The 24,025-nt window shown below is 35.3% G+C and overlaps 1 pseudogene; it reads right to left on the bottom strand.

Annotated features, from left to right (window-relative positions):
* LOC149174815 (cysteine-rich receptor-like protein kinase 27) overlaps positions 1-1,603 on the bottom strand; it is a 78,295-nt pseudogene extending 76,692 nt beyond the window's left edge.
* Positions 1,604-24,025: the final 22,422 nt, after the last annotated feature.

Genomic DNA, 24,025 nt, shown 5'->3' with positions numbered 1-24,025 from the left:
GTATTTGAGCCTAATTTTCTTACAAAATAATTGCTATTAACCTACTACTCTACATCCAACGGTCATGGGTGCTAACCTATGTTACCTTGTATACAGGGCCAAAGCCTGCTTCACCGAACTTGTTATCAACATGAAAGTTTCTTGCAGCAATTTGTAATGTTTCCATTGTAAATACCATTTATATTTATTGATAATCACTTAGCTATGTACTTTCCTCTTGATCATCTATACAATAAAAACACATACCTTGTATACAGGGCCAAAGCCTCCCTCTCCCAACTTGTTATCAACATGAAAGTTTCTCGTAGCAATTTGTAATGTTTCCATGGTAAATACCATTTGTTCATAATCACTGAGCAATGTAATTTCCTCCTGATCATCTATTCAATAAAAAACAAAATTAAAAGTTATATTATAAAATATAAAAATAAATATTCATCCACAACATATATTATATTATATATATTACAACATCATCCACCCACCTCTGTATGTAAAGGTTTGATAAATCTAAAAATGCATTGAACATTCCTACGGGTTCATATAATCATGTGGCGGTAATACCTTCGTATCCCCTTCGAAATGTGGCAGGCTTCAGTCTTCTCCCCATTGCGAATGCGCATATGATTAACACGAGAACCAAGCCACCCACAACACCTAAAATTATGTACGTTTTTCTGTCCGAAGACGTGTTCTGTGGACTATTAGCTGCCTCCACTGGAGGGGCTGGTAGAAGCACAGACGAATTATAGAAAAAATATATTTCATAACGGAGGATGCAGCTTTGACTCCAATACTGAACTCCTGCAGTCGTATCAGATGTGAATATTGCATTGATTGAGTATGATAGACACGCGTTGCAGTCGGCTGTGCTTAGATCTCTGGTGCACTGGACCAGACCGTAAATCGTTTGAGACAAGGAGTCCATAGATGTTCCGAAAGCAGATCGTTTCGTGTCAGTCGCTGCTTTACCTGACAGGCTATTTAAGAGATTCTTGGCAGTCACTTGAAAGTCACCGGGGAGGAAGACCCCCGTGTCCCCTCCGAATTCCTCCTGGAAATTCCACCCTAAATCTGTGTCCACTTTGCCGATGAAATTATAGTTTTCATAACGTAAGAAGCAGTGAAAAGGCCAAGTACTAGCCCCAATGGTATTCCCACATTGTTGGCGTATGCTATTCGTTGCCCATTGCCAACAAGCGTCGCATTGGTGGACTGTCAGGTCTGCCCTGCACTGGAAGAGGCCATATACTCCGCCAGAAACAGAGATGTTAAACCCACTTTGATTTGCGGCTTGGCCAAGAGTATCAAGTACTCTATTCAGATTGCTCGCAAACCGACTGCCTGCTGTATAGTTCATGCTATTGCAATTGGTTGTCGGAATCGGTGTGACTGGGTTGCAACGATCAAAGAGAATATTAAAATTGCGCTCAAACGTACGGCCTACTGTATAGTTTCCTTGAATGCACTTTGTCACTGCGTTGCAAGTCTGTCCATGAAGAGTAATGTTGACGAAGACCGGAAGAAGAATAATAAAGAAGAAGAGCGTAATAGTTTGGCCGATCAGGGGAGAGGTTGCAGAATCCCTTCCGTGAAAGTTCATATTCGTTACGATTCTGAATGCCATCACACAGTGGAGAACCTGTGCATAGAGATACCAGTGATCCTACAGAAATTTATTCTATTCTGCTAATATGGTTAATCGGTTAATCAATAAGAAACTCATACTGTGCTGGCCATGAAAATATCTTGGTCTGACGTCACCTGACTCGCAATCTTCAGTCACCCAATTTTAGTCTATTCTGCTAATATGGTGAATCAATAAGAACCTCATAGTGTGCTGTGCTGTGCTGTCCATGAATACATATAATTGAAATATCTTGGTCTGACGTCACCTGACTCGCAATCTTAGTCACCCAAAGCCATGGATTAACTTGTATCCACACTTTAAATTTGGTTATTATTAATAAAACTAAATTACAATTTTTTAATCGGGTTATTATTAATAAAATTAAATTCCGATTTTTAATTGAGATGAAAAAAATCATTTAGCATCATCACGACTAACATCTATTAAGATTAATATGGTTAATAGGATTTTTAAAAAGTAAGAAATTAATTGAGATTTTTTAATCTTTTATTTTTATAATAAAAAATGAGAGAAGCTATTCTAGAATGTTTCAATGATTTAATAAGTCAAGAAGGTTGGTAGTGTGGCAAAGATTTTGAAAATTATAAGAGATATAGTAAGAGTTGTAAAGTTCATGAGAAAGTGCTTTTCATCTTCAACTCTAGTTTGTCTCGAGGTCTTTCGGGAATTAACAATTAGAGCTCAAGAGAATTAGTTCTTATCTTGGCAATGTTCAAGTTTTTTTTAATACTGGTCAAGACAAAAATATAATTCTAGTTATCAAGATTTGTGTTGATCACCTTCTTATAATAGTTTAGCTTCGGTTTTCCCTCTAACTCATTATCCTCCCACAACTTATCCTTAAATTTGGAAGTAATAATATTTTTAATACTATTCTTATTCTCCAAGATGATCTAGGCATCCTTATGTCACTCTTGCTTGAGCCAAAGGTGGGGGTTTTGACTAGATTTAGAAGCAATTTTGGAGAAGCTCTTGATTTCTATGTTGTATAGCGTTGGAGGTGGAGGTTTATGCTAGATTTAGAGGCAAGGGCAACATATTGACTTCTATGTTGTATAGAGCCGAAGGTGGAGGTTTATGCTATAGTTAGAAGCAATTTTGGGGAACCTCTTTGTTTCCATGTTGTATAGCTTCTTCTTATACATGAGACACCTAATCATAGCTATGCTTTCAATGGGGAAAATGCTAGCTTCAATAAAGAGAATAGGGAAAGAAGTATTTCCTTTAATTTTGAAATTGTAAGTTATAAATTGCTTTTGGATCAACTCAATTTTTCTTCATGATTCTCACCTTAAATCTCACATTTGCATAAAACTATAAATATTAATTATTTATAAATATTTAAAATAAATTATACATATGAACAAATATTTAAAACAAATTATAATAAATTTAAACCGGGTATTTGGAAAAAATTAAATGAAACAAGCTCAAATGCATTGCTCAGAAATTTAATGAAACAATTTTGATCTACAAAGCATGGATTTATTCAGTGTTGTTTATTGAAACAATAAATTTCCTAGAGAGTCAAAACCTGACCATTCTTTTCCTAAAATATCTTATGATAAGAGTTCCTGAATTTTGTTTTTAATGGTGGAAATGGATTCAACACCATCAAATACCTTTAAACACCCAAAATTTTAAAATTTAACAACTATAACCAAGATTGCCAAAAAAAATTCAATTTTTTTTTTTCGAAAATTATCTCAAATGTATATCTTGAATACACTACATAATTAATTAAATATGTAACACACATTTATTCTATTTTAGTTATAAACTTTTAAATCAGCCGGTACTAGGTCCACAGATTAGGGATCAATTTCCAACCCCCGACAAGGTATACCGTAATTTCAAAATGTTTCATCACGAACTTGATTTGTCCATTGAATATGGACGCATTCCATTTAATTGTCAACTTCCAACTAACCATTAAATAATTGTATACTAAGAAATTACTTTGAATATGATTGATTATAAATTCGATCATTACCTTATTTCTTTTTCATGTTTCATTACCGTTACTTTTTTCCCATCTTCCAGAGTATGGACGCACGGCATTTAATTGTCAATTTCCAACTAACAAGGTCATTTCAAAGATGCTAGTTTAGTCCATAGAGTAGGGACGCATTGCATTTAATTGTCAATATCCAACTAACGAGGTCTTTTCAAATATGTTTTTTCATGAATAATTAATTAATGGTCAACTCAGACATTATTTTGAAAAAGATGGATTATAAATTTATTTAATTATTTTTCATTTTGTAAGTAAAATAAAAACAAATTCTAATATAGTATTTAGTAACTGATGCTCATGTTTAATTTAAATATAGTTTAATTAAATAAAAAAATAACAAAAATAAAAATTTTACCAAAAAATAAAACAATTAATAAAATATTGTATTGTTAAATGTGGTCACAAAAAATTGAGAAATATGATTAATTAATATTTTTATATTAACTTAAATATATCTGTGTTTTATTTTTCTTCATATATATAATTGTTTATTATTAAATTTATTAAAATATGTTTTTAATATAATAAGTCATTTTAAATTGAAAATATTGTGATAAAAATACAATTCATGAAAATAGAAATAATAGAAAAAAATAAAATAAAAAATAAAAAAGTTAAATAAAAATGAAATAAAACAAAAAATTAGTAACTAACAGAAATGGAAGTTACTAAACAACTCATAATAAGACCTCAACCAATCACCTTACAAATAAATAAATTTAAATAGTTATCAAAAATAAAAATAAAATTAATTCCTAATGTTAAACTATGGATAAGTGCCATAAATTTGAAAAAACTGAATGCATTATACCATGCATGTGTTAGGTATAATAATATTACATTTGTGACTGGATGACAACCTAATAGTTACCATTAATTTTTTCCCATGTTCCAATTACCATTCCATTTACCATGCGGGAATAGAAAATACTCATTTCCAATTTTACGACTTGTAATTCAATCATTAATTTTATTAGAATTATTACATGCAGTTTAATATTTCCCTTAAGGTAAATATTAAGCACCATGCACTAAGCCAATTATTGGCTCATTGTTGTCCATTGAATGTCACCCTATTCTCATCCAAGGGAAAAGATGAAAAGACATTGAACCAATGATTGACTTAGTGCATACTCATTAATATTTGTCTTTCCCCTAGCTTATAGAAATCGATCATTAACTTGAGTAGACTTATTACATATAACTCAATATTTTCCATAACTTATGTAACAATGAAGACAATTCGACCATGTCCCTATACACAGTAATGGGAGGAACTCCTCTCCAATTTTGGTGGGAGGAACTTCAAATTCCATCCATTTCTAATCATTTTCACCTTAATCGATACATTAAGTGGGATGTACGCGCATGCTATCCTTTATTTTTCACTGTGATTCACAACATGTTATGTCTCCAATTTTCACTTTGTAATACATGTGTTTGACTTTGTATTTTTTTTTCTATGTAAGTCTAAAATCTATTACTTTAACAAAATAATACAAGGAGGCTCTGGCCTCTGCAGTTCCTAGCCAGAGTTCATGGCATATTGTAGTACAAACAAAATGAGGACTGCCCAGAGATGGGAAACCAGTCCAAACCGTAATAAGTTTGCTGCCCTCGCAGGGGAAACTAGCATATAAGCATATGATGATGTTTGCATGAAAGCATTTTCAAAATTAATTGTTCTCTTTAAAAAATCAAAATGAAACCTGGAACCTAGAACCATATGACGCATGGAACCTAATGACACATGGAGCCTAGAGCCTGATGACGCGTGTAGTGCTAATTGTCATTTGCTGCGGTCGGTTGCTCTTCGACGATGAAACATCTGTATTCGTCAATGTCCTCCTCATCTTCCTGCATCCGACCCATGTCTTCCTGCATTTGACGTGCCTGAATATGCTCTACAGTGGAAGGCTCGCCTTGTGCAGTATCGCTGTTCTTCATCACTTGAGTGGGAGGACCTCCATTGCTGGAGGGCTCCTCCTGAAATAGAATTGTGATGGTCGCCCTGATAATGGGTCAATTCAAAGTGCTTTGGTAGGTGATTTGGGATGAATGAGGAGTCGGCTATGAACTGGAAGGGGAAGCTATGGCAGAAGGATGAGAATGCGGGGATAGGGAACAAACAGCTTGAGTGCGGCCTCTGCGGCTTCTACCACTACGCGTATCAGGATTTTGGCCTGAGATGGGAGTTGATGAAGGGGAAGAGACCGGGGAAGGCGAGGAGCGTTGCAGTCTCCCTCTATTGCTACCTCCTCGGCTGCTCACTCTCTGGCGTAGTCTCGGCATGATGCCTCGGGGAGGAGGGGATTTCCTGAATGAGGTCTGCTTTGTGCGGAGATTGGGGGTGAAAGGCTCAGTGGTCTCAAAGGCGAGAATGAAATTGCAGAGTAGGCTATGACAGTGATGGATGCTTGTTCCAAAATTAATGCAGCATAGGAGATTGCAACGCCTGCTTGTTGCAGTGCATATGCTAGGCTTCACAACATCCAGAGGGAAATTGTAGTTCAAAGGCAGAGGAGCTAAAACAGAGGAGGTGGGCAAATTATTACCTAAGGCCTCCATGGTGTAGAGCCGAGGCAGGACGACACTGTTGAATTGGTTTCGAGTGCCACATTGAATGGCAATTACGTTGGCTGTAAGATGGATCAATTGTTATCTATGCAAGCTTACAAGTGGCTTTGTGGCAGTGCGACTTGCCTACCCATCCCTCTATTGTCTTGTCAATCGTTGTATACACCCACATCCAGAAGTGTTTGACTTTGTATTATATGTGATGAGGGATGGAATTTCATGGGAAAGGTATGATTAGTCTATAAATACATTCAAAATATTCTTTTTACATAAACATTTTGTGTTAAAATGATCAAAATTGATACTAGAATTCAAAAAATTATTTGCCCATTAACATTTCATGTTAAAATATTAATGGGCGGGGAACTTTTTGAATTCTAATGTCTATTTTTATAATTTTAACACAAAATGTCTATTTTGTGTTAAAATCCCTGATGGGGGTGTAAAATTAAAGGGAAATTAATGGCAAATGTGGTTGTGGTTTCCCACTTATCTGTTTCTAAACGCGATGTGGCATAAGGTGGCTATTTTGCATTCATAGATCAACCTATGTCCTTTCATTTTAAATACACGCATGATTCACGAGTGAGGTTGTGGATAGGTGTAGTACAAAGAAGTGCAGGTGAGGCATTCTCCTCACCTTCCTGCCCTGGTTTCTTGTTGAGGTAATTCATGTGAGTCGAGGTGCGAGAGGCCTTAGAGTGGAAGGAGGTGTTCATAATCCCTGTTGCATCGAGGTTGTTGGTGAAATTCTATTTGGGGAATTGAGGGTGAAAGGCATTCACTCTGTGAACGATAGTTTCTTTCTTTGGTGGGGAGTGGCGAGTCTTCGCTCCTGCTTTGGGGTGACAAGGGAATCCTTCCTTGGATTTATAGTTATGCTATTGTTAGTGATTTGTCCATTTTTTTGTGTTATTATTGCACAATTGTGAATTCGGGCCAGTCTTCTAACTGGTGGTGGTTCTTTTCGAATCAACCCTCCAAGCTCATGTATCAACATGTATCTCACTTCCCTGTCCTATCTTGGTATGTGGTTTTTGGTACCTTGGAAATTTCTCAATATGGTACTAGTGAAATGGTTTTAGAGATTTTTTTATTGGTGTTCCATCAAATTTGGCTATTAGGCATAGCTCCCTTCTGCAAGTCTGAGTTATATATTTTTCTAGGGAATTAGGTGTCTACTACCATCATTTCAATCTCATTTAGTTATTTTTTATATCGAGTTACAATGTTAATTCATCAATAGGATATTTTCTCTAGGAATTGTTCAAGGGCTAGGTGGATTTTATGGATTGTAAGTGTCTTGTATTGGGAATGTACTGTCATTGGGGTTATTAGGGTTACACCTCTTCTATTTGATGAATAATCCACTCTCTTAAATATAAATCCCTATATTAATGATTTGAAATGATCATATGTTGATACTGATGTAGAATTGATTATGCCATTAATGAAAAGAATGTTAACTGAAAGTGTTGAAAGTGTGAGAACTACTCGAGAAGAAGAATTTTATGCCATATGATAAAACATAAGTACGATGCAAAAAAGAAGTGAAAACAACTAAAAAACAGCAATACCAGACAACAATATTGATTACAGAGTTCGTCCCTGATGGACTACATCATCGAGTTCGCTTTCAAGATGGACGACCACTTTATTAAAATTGAAATAGAAGAGGTTGATTACACAAATATTTGACCAAACTAAATATGTACGCAGGCACTTCTAGTCATTGTCAAAGGATAACTCTCTGAACTAGCTTTCCAATGCCTATCACGATGTTGGAGGGAAATGTTCCCCTAGGGCTTTTTGGGTTGAAACCCTAGCAGACTCACAGTTATCCATACAGAGAAACACACATTCACACAACCATTATGCTATTATAAGCAAATTCTATTGTAAATGGGACGTACCTTAGGTCCTACATTTGAGAAGGCCCTTAGTGTCCAAACCCTTCTTGGAGTTCCCTTCTTCTCTTTTGCCTTGCAAAACAACCAATTCCAAAGAACACAACAGTATATGGACAAAAACTTATAAAGAAACCATCTTCATGTTATAAATAAAGGTAATTAGTTATGAAATCCAATCAACCGTTTACATATATATTCCAACATGAATATCATAAACATAAACAAGATTTATATCGGGAACCAAGACATGTGTTTCTTTTATTATAAACAAATAAAGTACATAAAAGGAATAATTTCACCTGTGTCACCTTCAGCAGGCTCCAAGCAAATCTTCCTTCCGAATCTATTCCAGCCTCAAGCCTTTAACAAACTCCTTCCATGACTCACTCCATGATGTCATAAATGGTGGATGAACATCAACACACAAGGAAACAAGGGTTTCCTGTACAAATGGGGGAAGTGCAGAAGGCACAAGGGACTTCAGACCTGGTCAGGGGAAAAATCTCAGCATAATAACCTTTCTCTCCCTTCTCTCCTCCCTTAGGCCTTCCCTTTGAGGTCTTTTTAGACCCCTCCCAAAGTATTTTTTTAGTTGGGAGTTGGTTGGGAACAGTTGGGCCACGGGCACTAACAGGTGATCAGCAGGTAAAACCCGCGATCTCCGCCCGAAAATAAGGAGTTTTATATTTTTTAAAGTGTTTTAATACATATACACGGGTTGGGTATACGCAGACCCACATATACATGTGTTTAACTCAGGGCAATGTCGCGTATAAGGGATAAAACACTGTTTTTTTTAATTTTAGGACCAGGTCTAGAAGGAGGGGTTGCCCTAGGCCATGAGTGCAGCATCAAAAACCATAAGAATGAGATTTAGAGCTATAACATGGAAGAATACATTGTTCTTTAAGATCATTTTGAACAACCAGAATGTTATGAGAATCATCAAACTAATCATGTCTTTTTTAACCATATAGCCGATTACATTGAAAAGATTTACTGTTTAGATTTCCAGTTATATTTTCATCTCGAAGATCAGTTACATCTCATGCTGCCTTGGTTATTTCAGTATCATGTTTATTTTTGCTTCAAGCACAGTCAAGAGATTCAACTGTCAGATCAGATCAATGACTGGCTTCATTGGAAGTTTCATGTTCATTGAGCTACGAATGGAGATTGCAGTTGATAGGGTAGGTAGGAGTATGTGAATAAGCTCAAAGTTGACTGAGCATCCTTTCACTAGATACAGTTTTGTTTCTTCTGTAGTGATCATCAAGCTTGAGCCCGAGGTGAAGGCCATTAAAGCTTGAGGAGAAGCTTGGCAAAATTTCAAATTTTTATTCTAAAGGATGCATAGCAGCACTAGAGCTACCGGTTCTTAGTGTACCACTGGGGCACACTATCCCTAGTGGAGCCACTGTTATCACCCAAAAATTCTCAAAACATCATTGTGTCAACTCTACTTCTGGTCATGATTTAAAGGAGGTCTAAAGGTCATTTTAGTCTTGATAAAAGGGTAAGTGATAGGGTTTGAAGTCTTAAAATGTCATCTTTCATATCCATATAAAGTCCTTTAGGTTCATTTCATGGTCAAATAGGTCACATTTTCCATTTATAAGTCATTACATTAAGTTTAGGGTTAAATTTTTTTCAATCACACAGGAATCCATAGTTTCGTAGCATAGCTAGTTCAAAAAAGGTGATTTGTGCTATGAAACTGTTGTGTATGCTCTTTTTTTTTTTTCGGTTTTTAGTAGTCAACTTCAAAGGGGGTTCCTGAGCAATAGAGAACTCGTTTTTTAAAAATAAAAAAGGTTTTTCTTAATAACATACATAAATAGGAAAACCTCTCTCATTTTCTTTAAATTCATTATGAGGTGGGAGAAATTGATGACCCAACTTGCGCTACAAAACTGATGAAAGTCATTGAGAGAAAAACTTTGTTTTCTAGTTTTAGTAGTTCACTTCATGATCAGTTTATGGTAAAATTAAAACGTTTTTTAGAATTATGAAAGACGTTTCTCTTCATAAACTATCCCGATACAATAACCTCTCTCACTTTCCTTAAAAGTGTTACCAGTTGAGAGAAACAAGGCTTTCTTTGAAGCCATATTTTCAGAAATCAGAATTTTCCAATTTTACACATGTTGTTCAAAGACAGTTTCTGGACAGGTAGGTCACGAATCAGCAGGGTTGGTAACAATGTTGGAGGCATGATAAAGGTCAAAGACATGGATTAGTAGCTATCAAAGAATGTATTTAAGTCTTAGATAAGGTTGTTGAAACATGTTTTAGGAGTTTCACTCCTATTTGTATTAGGACTCCTAAAGATAGTTAGCTGTCAGCTTGTAATTAAGAGTTTGTTTTATGAGTAGATAAGTGTGAATTTTAGAAATTCGAATTCTCCTAAGGATGGATCATAGAATCCAAGGTTGTAAAGACTCTATATGAAGGATGAGGTCGAATTCCTAAAGGGGGGCATTGGTATTAGCAAAAGAAGTTGTGTTATGGGAGAAGACTGTGTGTTTTTCAACTTAATACAGAGATCAGTTTTACTACTCAAGATTCACAAGGGGTTTATGTGTTAGATGTTTCAATGGCCTTTTCCAATTACTTATTTGCAGTGGTATGAGCATGTGTTACTTAGAATTCATTGGAATATGCTCTAACTTCCTTCACATGCTTGTAGGCTGTGTTTATTCACTATGTTACTATGTCACTTATAAACCTAAACTCCAAGTGCCTTGACTTCCATGTTTAGCTGATTATGATGTTTTGTTGAAGACTACTTTGACTCCATGGCCCAATAGATGTTTTCTAATCTGTAATTCAACCAATAATACATTTTTGTCCATTTTTATGTAAATGCTAGGAAGGGACTGATGTATACAGAGCCAGTTTATCTTTTTTGAAGCTTAGAGTTCTTAGTGTACTTCAGTGAGCTTTATCTTTAATCTTTGATATATTTTACTTCCATAGTCTTAACGCTTATTACTTAGAATTCATGGAGGAATATTCTCTGACTTCCTTTAAGTGTTAAACTATGGTGAATTGAGTTCTTGGGTCTTATCTTGGGATGTTTTTCTTCAATGTTTTAATACTTATTACTTATAATTCATGGTTATTCATGCTCTGACTTCCTTTAAGTATTAAACTTTGATGAATCACTTTTAATACTTTCCTTTTGAATACCTTGATGTATCATTACTTAGAATTCATGCACTCATGCTCTAGCTTCTATGAACTTCAAGTTATTGAGACTTTCCTGAATGTGTTACTCTTTCATTGAAGTATATACAAGCCTCAATTTTATAAGAAGAGCTATTTTTTATCTTTATCTCTGTCACTGACTCCATAGCCCAATGGTAGAAAGTCTCCATCTTTCAAACTATAAACATATAAAATCACAAACCATAGAGTTAGCCATCTATCTATATCTTGAATCAATATCATTAACCCTTGAGAGAGCCCTCTTAGGGTGAGGAGGCTAAGCCTTAGCCAAAAGATTGGTTTAAATAGTTACACTGAGATTGAATTGATGAGAAGCCTATCAGGGTCATATTTTGGTGATAACATTTTGGTGCGTCTACCGAGAGTCTGAAGATTACTCATTCCTGAAATCAAGAAGCTGAACTTCTGAAGGTAGTAGGAGCTCAAGAATCTTTTCGAGGCTGCAAAACTACCTTGGTGACTCCATTATTGAAGTATTCAAATTTCATAGATTTATGGTGATTCTATTGAACTTATGAAGAACTCAGATGTTTCCATTCTTGCTTCAAGGTATGCATGTATAAATTTTTCAGAAATTCATCGTTTCCCAAATCATTTTCCCAAGGATACATATTTTTTACGGAATGGCCCAAAATTCAATGGAGAAGATTTGAGTTTAACTTTGAAGCATATGTCAGATTTCTGTGATTTTACCAAGCTTCTTAAAGTCAAACATGAGGATGTTTGCATTATGTTGTTCTATGATTCATTTCAAGGGAAATGTAAACAGTGGATTGAAAGTTTTCCTGTCAAATCTATTAAGTCATTTGCAGAATTTTGGCTTATGTTTTTGGAGGAATGGATAGACAGAACATAGTTGGTGGCAAACTCTCCTTCAATTCAAGGTTTCAAACAATGGAATGCTGATCATATTAATGAAGAAATAGATGAAAATATTTCTTTGTTCTTATCTTCTTATCTAAAAAAAATTGAGTGCAAGACAAAAGATAAGATGAAATTTTTGGATGAAGTTGCTAAGAACATTGAGAAAAACATTCAGGGTTTACAAGGTCAAATTCAATCATATAGTCTTCATGATCATGATCATTCTTTTCAAAAGATTTCTATGGAAGAACACAAAGAGAGGGTGTTGCTTCCTTTCTTTTTTGTGATTAAGGAAGAATACATTGTTTTTGAAGATCCATTTGAATAACCAAAATGTTATGGGAATAATCAAACTAATCATGTCTTTTTTGACCCTATAGCTGATTACATGGAAAAGATTTGTTGTTCAGATTTCCAGTTATATTTTCATCTTGAAGATTAATTACATCTCATGCCGCCTCGATTATTTCAGTATCATGTTTATTTTTTCTTCAAGCACAGTCAAGAGATTCAAGTATCAGATCAGATCAATGACTGGTTTCATTGGAAGTTTCATGTTCCTTGAGCTACAAATGGAGATTGCAGCTGATAGGGTAGGTAGGAGTATGTGAATAAGATCAAAGTTGAGTGAGCATCCTTTCACTAGATATAGTTTTGTTTCTTCTGCAATGATCATCAAGCTTGAGCCTAAGGTGAAGGCCATTAAAGCTTGAGGAGAAGCTTGGCAAAATTTCAGAGTTTTATTCTAAAGGATGCATAGCAGCATTGGAGCTACTAGTTCTTAGTGTACCACTGGGGCACACTATCCCTAGTGGATCCACTATTATCACCCAAAAAATTCTCAAAACATCATTGTGTCAAATCTACTTCTGGTCATGATTTAAAGGAGGTCTAAAGGTCATTTTAGTCTTGATAAAAGGGTAAGTGATAGGGTTTGAAGTCTTAACATGTCATCTTTCATTTCCATATAAAGTCCTTTAGGTTCACTTCATGGTCAAATAGGTCACATTTTCCATTTATAAGTCATTATATTAAGTTTAGGGTTAAATTTTTGCAATCACACAGGAATCCGTAGTTCCGTAGTGCAGCTAGTTCAAAAAAGGTGAGTTGCGCTACAAAATTGTTGTGTATGCTCTTTTTTTTTTTTTTTTTTTTTTTTTTTTTTTAGTAGTCAACTTCCAAGAGCGTTCCTGAGCAATAGAGAAATCATTTTTTAAAAATTAAAGAGGTTTTTCTTCCCAACATACTTAGATACAAAAACCTCTCTCAGTTTCTTTAAATTCTTTATTAGGTGGGAGAAAGTGATGACCCAACTTGCGCTACAAAACTACTAAAGTCATTGTGAGAAAAACTTTGTTTTTTTTTGTTTTAATAGTTCACTTCATGATCCGTTTCTGGCCAAATTAAAATGTATTTTAGAATTATGAAAGAGGTTTATCTTCCTAAAATCTTAGGCTATAATAACCTCTTTTAGTTTCTTCAAAAGAGTTACCAGTTGAGAGAAACAAGGCTTTCTTTGAAGCCATATTTTCAGAAATCAGAATTTTCCAATTTTACATGTTGTTCAAAGACAGTTTCTGGATAGGTAGGTCACGGATCAGCAGGATTGGTAACAATGTTGGAGGCATCATAAAGGTTGAATACATGGATTAACAGCTATTGAATAATGTATTTAAGTCTTAGATAAGGTTGTTGAAACATGTTTTATGAGTTTCATTCCTATTTGTCTTAGGACTCCTAAAAGACAGTTAGCTGTCAGCTTGTAATTAAGAATTTGTTTTATGAGTAGATAGGTGTTAGAAATTCGAATTCTCCTAAGGATGGATCAAATAATCCAAGGTTGTAAAGAATCTATATGAAGCACGAGGTCGAATCCTAAAGGGGGGCATTGGCATTAGCAAAATAAGTTGTGTTATGGGAGCAGACTCCATGTTTTTCAACTTAATACAGAGATCGGTTTTACTACTCAAGGTTCACAAGGGGTTTATGTGTTAGATGTTTCTATGGCCCTCTATAATTACTTACTTGCAGTGGTATGGGCATGTGTTACTTATAATTCATTGGAAAATGCTCTAACTTCCTTCACATGCTTGTACACTGTGTTTATTCACTGTGTTACTGTTTCACTTATTAACCTAAACTCCAAGTGCCTTGACTTCCATGTTTAGCTGATTATGATGTTTTGTTAAAGACTACTTTGAATCCATGGCCAAATAGATGTTTTCTAATTTTTAATTCAATCAGTTATACATTTTTGTCCATTTTTATGTAAATGCTAGGAAGGGACTAATGTATACATAGGCAATTTATCTTTTTTGAAGCTGAGATTTCTTAGTGTACTTCAGTGAGCTTTATCTTTTATCTTTGATATATTTTACTTCCATATTATTAACACTTATTTCCTAGAATTCATGGAGGAACATGCTCTGACTTCCTTTAAGTGTTAAACTACGGTGAATTGATTTCTTGGGTCCTATCTTGGGATATTTTTCTTCAATGTTTTAATACTTATTACTCAGAATTCATGGTAATTCATGCTCTGACTTCCTTTAAGTCTTAAACTTTGATGAATCACTTGTAATACTTTCCTTTTGAATACCTTGATGTATCATCACTCAGAATTCATGCCCACATGGCAACTCTGACTTCTATGAACTTCAAGTTATTGAGACTTTCCTGAATGTGTTACTTTTTCATTGAAGTATATACAAGCCTCAGTTTTATAAGAAAATATATTTGTTATCTTTATCTCTATCACTGACTCGATAACCCAATGGTAGCAAGTCTCCATCATTCAACCTATAAACATATAAAATCACAAACCATAGAGTTAGCCATCTATCTATATCTTTAATCAATATCATTAACCCTCGAGAGAGCCCTCTCAAGCTGAGGAAGCTAAGCCTCAGCCAAAAGATTGGTTTCAAAGAGTTACACTAAGATTGACTTGATGAGCAGCCTATTAGGGTCATATTTTGGTGATAACAAAATGCCAGATCAAGACTTTCCGGACTGCAGTCCAATTGGGGCTAGATCTCTCTGAGCACAGCAATAGTGCCTTCTATAATTGAACGAGTTAGATGAAATTCAAAGGGATGTTGTTCAACAGAACATCATGGTTCAACAATAGCACAAGAAGTGGCATGACAAGTCTATTCAAAAAACACAATTCCAACCAGGTGATTGGGTGCTCCTTTACAATTCAAGATTCAAACATTTTAATTGAAAATTCCATACATGCTAGATGGGACCCTATGAGGTGGTCAAAGTTCTCAAAAATGGAGTGGTAGAAATCAAAACTATTGATGGATGGGATTTTGTGTTCCTAGTAAACGAGCATAGATTGAAGGTATATTTTCAGCCCCTTACTAAAGTAGATTTTATGAAGCAAGTCCAATAGCCATTTTAAAAGGTGTTGGTAGGTGATAGAACTAACCTGTTGAAGAATTGATTCCTTCTTGTCCTTATTTAAAAATAAAAAAAAAAAGAAAAAGAAAAAAATGACAAAAGATAAAAGTATAAAAATAATTATTTTTTTTTCCTGTAATTGTGAAAATCAGTTGACTGACATAGTTGCAGAAGGATCAACCTAAAAATGAGCATGCTATTAGGAAGATCAATATTTTCATAAAAAGGGAATGTTACTTGATTTTTAGATATGCTTAGTTGCCACCAAGAATAAGTAGGTTCATGAAACCGAGCACTTACCAAAGTTTGGGGTAACTAGCATGGACATTTTTATCCAAGTAAACCTTACTTCCCGCTGTATTTATTTTTCCTACACCTGTGCAGGCAAATTTCAAGGTAAAAATATTGTTCTATTTCCCATTTCAAAATTTCCCACTAGTTCTTTTCTAAATTCCCCAATAAATTACCTTCCTCTTTCTTCCAAGAAACTACCCTTACCCAATTCGTAAAATCCCTCTTTTCCCTTGAATTGTTTCCCACATCCCATTTCGTTTATCCCCCTTGGTGATATTGTTCTGAAATCCCTGCTATAATATTCCTTCCCATTTTGATTTTTTTTACCCCTTTCCCACTTGTTTATTCCCTCATAAGTTGATTGAAGAATTTGATGTAGTCATTCAAAAGGCATGTCGAGAAGCACCAAAGTATGGTGAATACATTTTTCTTGTATAATAAGGCAAAATTTTTAAAGTCTAGCTACAAAAGTATGTCCTATCAAAATTTCTATTTGGTAAAAATCTCTGTTGCAAGCACAGTGCAGTGCAAGCATAGTAGTGCAAGAACGTCTGGTACAGAAATACAATTGAATTTGGAAGAAATTTACACAATCCTGAAATGGTTTATCAAAGATTTATGGGCCTGTATTTTTTGTACATGTGTTTATATGGTAACTCATTCCATGTTTTATTTGATGCTTTGTTTCATTAATTACTAATCTAGGGACAAATATTTAAAATGAAAGATGTGTAAGGCTGAAATCTATTTTTTCTTAATAAATGCTAAAAATAAATCTGATTAAATTATGATGCTGACTGTGGAAGGGTACTCTATCCGATAACCTAAACTCATCCTCTTTGCAATCATTCCACACTATCCGACCATCTTTAACCTACCTATGATCTGATCATTCTAGTTGTTGCGTCACCGCTGCCTATACCGCCACTGCATCAATCATCATGACTCACCTATAATGAACTGACTGGAATTTACACCCAAAGTGGAAGGACTGTTCCATCATAGCCGGGTAAGTAGGTCCACAAAGATGGAAGTTGAGGAACCTCTGGCATAGAATTCTCGGTGAATGTTGGAGTTACCCTGAAATTCTTTCGAGGGTGTGATCAGTGAAGTGGAAGAGGTTTGAAATGGCACCCATGAGGAGTGAACCACTGTCGCTACAGGAGATTGAACAAACTGCCAAATACAGGAACAATCTTGCACTATTTTTAGAATCTGGATTCTTGCCATTTCTCCAAAAGTTTGATGGATTCGACATGGGTGTAGTGCTATAGTTTGCAAGAACGTTCGAGGAAGGCCGAGTTAGGGTCGGGTCGTTAAAATTTAAAATCAATAAAGAGTTCATTTCTCAAGCCACGGGCCTGCCACTTACAGGTGAGAATTGGTTTAAGAAAAAGTGGTTGACAAAGAAGCGTTGAGAGTGGTTCATGGTTGATAAGAGGATTGAGGTTGATTAGCAAAATGGACTGCCACAAACCGCCTTAGTTAGGAAATGGTGAGATTTACTATTTATATTACAGAATTTTTTCAACAGGCTAAGGAGTAGGAAAACGATGTCGACACCAAACACCGGTGAAGTCCAAGTAGAGGAGGATAGAGAAGAACAACATGAAGAGCCTCCTAATAATTTTAGTGAACCAGATGTGGAGACCCTTAATGATTTCATGGACTAGGGCATTGAATACCCTATATTTTTTGAAGGCCATTGAAGACCCTGCAAACTGTGATGATCGGGGTACTGAAGACCCTACGATTTCTGAAGATCGGGGCATTGAAGACCCTACGGTGTTCGAAGGATAGGGTACTAAAGTCCCTGTGGTGGTAGAGGAACGAGGAATCGAAACCTCTACTAATTTGGAAGTACAAGCTGTGGAATTCCCTGAGAAGCTGGGAGAGCAAGTTGTTAAGAGCCCGAAGGAATTAGGCACACAGGGTACTGAAACCCCTGGCATAGAGATTGGTGAGGGTATCCAAACCCTCAGTGACAGCAAAACCCCAAGCATAGAAACCCTCGGCGATGTCTTACGACTGGCTTTTGATAGTCTTGACTTTGATGTTGAGTCCGTGGCAGAAAAGGTGTCACACCCGTAGATCTCAGTACAACACTGTCCACTCTCTTCCTTAATAGCATAATAGTGGACTTGGAGCAACAAGTCCATGACTTGGAAGTTTTAGACTAGGTCATGAAAGATCAGAGTTGATAGAAACAGAATGAGGTGGAATTACTGGCAGAAGTAAAAAAGTAGAAGCAGCAAGTAAAGGTGTGGAAATACCGGGCTTCCAGATTCTATAGACACCTAAAGAAGGTAACTAAGCAGCTACGAAAAGGCTGAGACAAGAAGCGAAATATAGTAAGCACAGGAATAAACATTGAAGTACAGAACTGAGGAGCAACCACTCATTTTTTTGAAGGTTTTTTTCAGAGTTAAAACGTTGTGTGAGGACACATAAGCATGTAGGGATGGGAGGATTTTGGTATCCTAAATTGCCCTATTTTTTACCCCATTTCCATCAATATCAACCTCTGTTTTACCTTAATATAAGACCCTTCTTTCCTGCACTAGTACAAGATGGTTACCCTTTTCCTACACATGCTCATAGTTTATATTAAGATTTGTTACAACGATTTATTAATATTTTTATATAGATTTTGCGTTATTTACATATTTCTTGCAACTCATATTTATTTCCTAGAAGTAATTGGGGAACATAGTGTTAATAATGTATGAGTTGACTAATGCAGGAAGATTCCTACACTGCCACTGTCTAAGATTTCCGAGATCTATCTTCAACGAGGACGGATCTCGATCTTCAACTCCAAGTCTAACTGTTGATGAACTGAAGCAGGTGGTGTGCATCCAAGGATTTTTCTCCAAAGACAGATTATATCCCAACAAAGCTCGTGTGTGTTATAACCACTGGCCAAGTTTGTAATTCGGTTTTCTAAGTCTGTTCAGCCGAGAGGCTTGAACAAGAATTATCTGTAATTAGTGTAAATAGCCTAGAGCCGAAGGATATATATGATGTAGATTGTAGATAGGAAGTTAGAGAACCATTGGTTATTATTTTGGTTTATGTAATCTAGTTATTTCCTTGCTCTGGGGCTGCACTGCTCTGTAATGTAATTTTCCGAATCATGTAAATACAAGAGAATCATTATGGTTTGCACACGCGGTGTTTAATTTCATTTTTGATGTATTATTTGAAGTGCTGATCAATATCATTCCTTAGAAGGGGAACAAGCTGGTTGGCCAGGGCCTGGCCAACCCAACTCGTTGCCCCCCTCGCTTTCGTTATTTGGAAAGACGGTGTGGTTATTTCTTTGCATCTGTGTGATGTAATCGTTTAATCACTAATATTTAATTTCTAGATTAAATTATCTTTTGTAGCCTATGTGTGGAACGGATCCATGGTTTTCAAAGTAGTTTTGTTTACTTTTGTTTATAAGATATCTTTCACGCATTTACTTTACTCTTGTTTTCTGTCTTAATTCATTTTTGAAGTGGATCACGCAAGGAACTCTTTCCTGCACCAGTTCATGATGTTGGTTGCACCTTGGCTTAGTCATTCATTGCAACAAATAGCGAATTACTTACCTGCATCTTATTTCCCATTATTTCGCAAGTGAATGGATCGATTAATCAGGTAACTATTTTTTGGTATTAAAAGTTCATATCTAAAAGATCTAGAAGCAATTATATTAAACTGCCATATTATACTTGCAAAGAATATCATTATTATGGGTGAAGAAACAAAAATGGTTGACACATGCAAAGTGCTTATGCTATTGATTAATTCTTTTGTAAGTGTTTTTATCTCATGAAGTTTATTTCCCATTTGAAATTTAATGAGTTGAAGAATTTTCCTTTTCGCAGCTATTTTACTTCAGAATTTCATTTACAGTTGCAATTCTTTTTCGGCACATCTTTCAACTTTCGAAAGTAATTCAGAAACTGAGTGAAGGGGACTCTGCTTCGGTGCAAGAGCAAGTCTCTTGACATAGGAACATAGTGCTCCAAGACCTGCAACCTAGAGAACCTTCATTCAAACATAAGTCTTCAGTAAGGAAGATTGAATATACTCTTAAATAGAAATATTGTACCTACAGTAGTGCCAGCAGATTACAACCGTGTAAGGGCAGGTTGTTTGTGTGGGAGAAATATCAAAAGGAAGGCAGAATTCTATAAGGGACCACTTGTTAGACTGTTTACCATCCATCTGAAGATGAACATAGCATTTCATTCCAGCATTTAATATTGTTTTTGTTGTGTGGAATTTCTTTACTTGATTTACTTGCAAATTGTCATTCACATTCCAGTGCTAGAGTTTCCTTGGTGTTAGTTTCCTTTCCAATTGTTTTCTATCTAATTCTACAAAGAATTTCCTTTAATAACTAGGATTAGAAATAGGAAAAGTTCATACCATTTCTGTCATTGCCTATGCTTCGTCTCTAAGTTTACGAAACCTCGGGTTGACAATTAAGTGTTGAGGAGTTTGCTCAAGTGCAATTCCTACACCCAACACTTAACAAATTGAAACATTACCAGAACCTACTCCTTAAAGAACTCAAAGCAGTACCTACTGCACCTCTTCTTGCCACCAGGATCTCACAAGCCACCCAAGAAATGGGAAGGCCCCCTAGCACCTCTTTAAACAAAATTGATCCAACTGACATCACTTTGATTGGAGGAAGATCTAAATATCATACTCCTCCATTCCTCCTTACTTTCAAAGTTTTTAATAAGAATTTACGCAACTGTTTAGTTGATTCAAGAGCTTCATCTAACATATTACCTAGAATAGTTCGTGCAAAGTTGAATGTTCATCCCCAAAAATTTGTTGTACATATAGTATAGTTAGATCGATCTCAAGTCAAAGTTGTTGGGGAACTTAATCAAGTAACCATCAGACTTTTGTCAAACCCTAAATTTTGTCATGTCATTGACATTATTGTGGCTAATATTTGTGAGTTCTATGGCTTAATCCCTAGTAGAGATTGATCAAAAAACTTCATGGTTATTTTGCAACTGACTGGTCTCACATGTGGCTTCCCTATAATGGAAAGCCAAATAAAATAAGGGTTAATCACGAAAAAAATAAAAAGTACATAGCCAAAGAGATAAAAGGAGAAAATGAACCAGTCATGTATAGTAACAATATCATTGGTAATTACTCAGTAGAATCATTTCTAGAAAGTTCAATGCTTACACTTCACCTTTCCTGGAAAAATCTGTTGTATCCCAAGTCAAAATTTTTTCCCTAGTAGACACTTCTAAATGGGTAGATTTTGTAGCTAAACCTGTAGTTAGCTCTTTAATTTGGAAATTATTTTTTGATGGATCTAAATCCAATGATGGAGCAGGAGCATGATGCATATTAGTTAGCCCTGAAGGAGAAAAGACTATGTTAGCATGTCGACTTGAATTTGATTGCAAAAATAACACTACAAAATATGAAGCATTAGTTCAAGGTTTTTATAAAGCCACTGGCCTTAATATCAAACACCTCAAAGTGTTTGGAGCTTCAGAAATTGTGATAAAATAGGTAAGAAATACTATACACTATCTGTCAGGACATTTGAAACACTATCAGTTGTTGGTCCAAGACCTGACTTCCCACTTTACAACGTTTAATATTTCCCCTATTCCAAGACTCCAAAATGCCAATGTCGATCTCCTAGCTAATGTTGCTTCCAAGCTTATTCCACCAGAAGATTATAGCCCTGATCACTTTTCTATTGAATTGATTTTTAGGCCTTCTATTCCCAATAATATCACCAACTGGAGAGTCTTTAATAACGACCCATATATCATAAGATTTTTGACATCAGAAGGCTCTAATGATGACCAAATAGCTGACGAAGACCAGAATTATAACCAACTTAAACAAGAAACAACCAATAATTCTATACCAAACTCTATAGTTAAGTTGGAATATTTATATGACCTCAAAGACAGATTTTAAAAAACCACCAATTCAAAACTTCAGAGTTCTACTCTGAGGCTTGAATTGATTAACCTTGGAACCGACCTGAAATCTCAAAATATTAATTTAGGTCTCGAGCTTACATCAGATGAAAAAACAACCTTTACATGGTTGTTGAAGAGATACAAGAATTTCTTCGCATGGAACTATGAAGATCTTAAAACATACAACACTTCTATTATTCAACATATTATCCCCATGACATCTAATGAGAAACCTGTTCAGAAGGAATTAAGAAAAATCCATCCTAATTTAGAAAACCAGATTAAATCTGAATTAAACAAATTGTTGAAAGCCAAGATTATTTTCCCTGTCAGACATTCCTGGTGGATCTCTAATCTTGTCCTAGTCAAAAAGAAGAATGACGATATTTGGATATGTATAGAATTTTGCATCCTCAACAAAGCTTTCCAAAAGGACAATTTCCCATTTCCTCCTATGGAGCATATATTACAATCAGTTGCAGGCGCAGAACTAATGCCTTTCCTGGATTCTCAGGTTATAATCAAATCGTAGTACGTCCAAATGACCAGCTGAAAACTACATTCAAAACAAAATGGGGCACTTATGCTTATCAAAAGATTCCATTTGAACTAATTAATGCTGGTGCTACTTTAAAGAGAGCCATGGACACAGCCTTCAAAGGTTTAGTAAACAAATCAGTAGTGATCTACTTAGATGACATAATTGTATATGCCAAAAAGTGCAACAATCATCTAAGAGATTTAAAACAAATATTTTAGCGTTGCCAAAGGTATGGAATTTCTCTTAACCCTAAGAAATCTTTCTTCACGTTAAGTGAAGGAAAGCTTCTAGGATTCATTGTGTCCAAAGCAGGGATTCACATAGACCCTGATAGAATAAGAGAAATTTCTGAAATACCTTTACCTCATAACAAAAAATAAATGCAATCTTTCCTAGGTCAGATAAATTTTGTTAAAATATTTGTTCTTGACTTCTCAAGAATTGTTTTGCCTCTTCAATCTATGATAAAGAAAAATTCTTTGTTTAAATGGGGATACTCAGAATCTTTTAACTTGATCAAACAAGCAATCATAAATTTTCCATCTTTAGCAACCCCGAATTTTTCAAATCATTTCATTTTATATACTTTTTCTTCCGAGAAATCATATGCAACCATATTGACACAAGTCAGTGAAGAAAAAGTTGAAGCCACAAGCTCTTTCTTTAGCTCCAATTTACAGGGGACTGAATTGAATTACTTAGATGTTGAAAAACAAGCTTTTGTTGTTGTCAAATCAATAAAACACTTTAGACCTTTTCTCCTAAAAACCCACACCAAAGTAATAGTGCTATTCTCAACAGTGAGAAATCTGTTAATACAAGGGGATGTAGGTGAGAAGAGAGAAAATTTGGTAACAACTCAGTAAGAATATGACATTGAAATCAGACCAACAAAAATTATAAAAGGTCAAGGTTTTTTCAAGATGTTAGCAGGAGCATCTAATCTATTAGCACTACAAGACTCAGGTGATGATGTACAAGTCTATGAGGTAAGCCTTATTGACACTGAGTCAAGATATGCTAATATCATATTTTACTTAAAAAAAAGGATATGCCCCAACGTAATTAAATTACAAGAAGAGAAGGGCCTTGAGGCTAAAATCTAGACAATATCAAATCGTCAATGATGTGCTATTTAGAATAAATTATGATTCTATTTTACTTAGATGTTTTGAAAAATCTGAAGAAGACAAGGTTTTGCAGAAACTTTATGATGGACCAGTTGGTGGACATTTTGGAGGAGATACCACCGCACATAAATTCATACATGCCGGATATTACTAGCCAACATTATTCAAAGATACACATAGTTATGTAAGAAGATGTAAAGTTTGTCAGAAAACTGCTGGGAGACAAAGGAAACCCACATTACCATTACAACCAGTCAATATTGAACAACCTTTTCAGCAATGGGGATTGGACATAATAGGTGAGATCGTTCCTCATTTTTCTAAGCAGCATAGATACATCCTTACAGCAACTAATTACTTTACAAAATGGGTGGAAGCAATTCCACTCAAGGTAGCCAATTCTGAAAACATTATTGAATTCATCGATCAATTT

This window comes from Pinus tabuliformis, chromosome 4_1 (assembly GCF_031772625.1).
Source record: "Pinus tabuliformis cultivar Carrire ecotype Pingquan chromosome 4_1, CPIR1, whole genome shotgun sequence".
Taxonomy (NCBI): Eukaryota; Viridiplantae; Streptophyta; class Pinopsida; order Pinales; family Pinaceae; genus Pinus; species Pinus tabuliformis.
The sequence above is the reverse complement of the archived record's forward strand: the minus strand, read 5'-3'. Positions and strand labels throughout refer to the sequence as shown.